Here is a 1,585-nt window from a genome sequence, read left to right as displayed (position 1 = left end):
ACAGAGAACTTCCAGAGGTGCAGGCTGGATTCAGAAGAGGATATGAAATGAGGGATAGCATAGCTGATGTCAGATGGATCTTGGCTCAAAGCAAAGAATACCAGAAAAATGTCTACTTGTGTTTTATTGACTATGTAAAAGCATTCGATTTTGTGGATCACTACAAATTATAAATAACAATGAGAAGAAGGGGAATTCCAGAACACTTAATTGTGTTCATGGAACCTGTATATAGACCAGGAGACTGTTGTTTGAGCAGAACAAGGGGATACTGCATGGTTTAAAATCAAGAAGGGAGTGTGTCAGGATTGCATCCTTTCACCATATTTATTCAATCTGTGTGATGAGAAAATAATCAGAGAAGCTGGACTATAGAACTAAGAAGAACATGGCATCAGGATTGGAGGAAGGCTCATTAACAATCTGTGACATGCAGATGACACAGATTGCTGTGATGGTTGCTGAAAGTGAGGATGACTTGAAGCACTTACTGATGAAAATTGAAGACTACAGTCTACATTTCGGATTATCTCTCAACATAAATAAAACAAAAATCCTCACAACTGGACCAATAAGCTACATCGTGATAAATGGAGAAAAGATTGAAGTCGTCAAAGACTTCATATTACTTGGGTCTACAATCAACACCAATTAAAGCAGCAGTCAAGACATCAAACAATGTATTGCATTGGACAAATCTGTTGCAAAAGATGTCTTTCGAGTGCTGAAGAGCAAAGATGTCTCCTTGAAGACTAAGGAAAGCCTAACTGAAGTCATGGTATTTTCAGTCACCTCATATGCATGTGAGAGCTGGACAATGAATAAGGAAGACCGAAGAAAAGTTGATGCTTCTGAGTTGTGGTGTTGGCAAAGAATGCTGAAAGTACCATGGACTGCTAAAAGAACTAACACATCCGTCCTGGAAGAAGTACAGTCAGAATGCTCCTTGAGAGCAAGAATGGCCAGAGTTTGTCTCACCTTCTTTGGTCATGTTTTCAGAAGGGACCATTCTCTGGAGAAGAATATCATGCTTGGTAGAGTGGAGGGTCATCAAAAGAGGGGAAGGCCCTCAATGATATATATTGACACAGTGGCTGTAACAATGTGCTTCGGTATAGCATGGATCATGGGGCTGGCAGAGGACGAGTCAGCGTTTCATTCTGTTGTACATAGGGTTGCTATGAGTTGGAGATGACTCAACAGCAGCTAACAACAACAACAATATGTGTATATACATTACATATATGTGTGGGTGTAAAATCACAAAGGAAAAAATGTCTTCAAAAATATACTCTAAAGTCATAGCAATTATTACCACTGGGGAGAAAAATCATATTAGAGGAAATTAGAGTGGACTTTTGTTTGTTTGTGTTTTTTATATTATAAACACAATAAAGTATTTAAATATTCTTAATTTTAAATATACATGTATATGTATATTTAATTATAGGAAAATAATCTTCCAATAATTCTCTGAGGTGATTGTTAAAGGCCCATTTTACAGATGAGAAAACAGAGCTTAAAAATAATAGCTTAACTATCTAGGTTTAACAGCTGTTGAAAAATTAATCCAGGCTAATCTTAG

This window comes from Orycteropus afer, unplaced genomic scaffold (genome assembly GCF_000298275.1).
Source record: "Orycteropus afer afer isolate SDZICR_OR568_19922 unplaced genomic scaffold, OryAfe1.0 scaffold00066, whole genome shotgun sequence".
Taxonomy (NCBI): Eukaryota; Metazoa; Chordata; class Mammalia; order Tubulidentata; family Orycteropodidae; genus Orycteropus; species Orycteropus afer.
The sequence above is the reverse complement of the archived record's forward strand: the minus strand, read 5'-3'. Positions refer to the sequence as shown.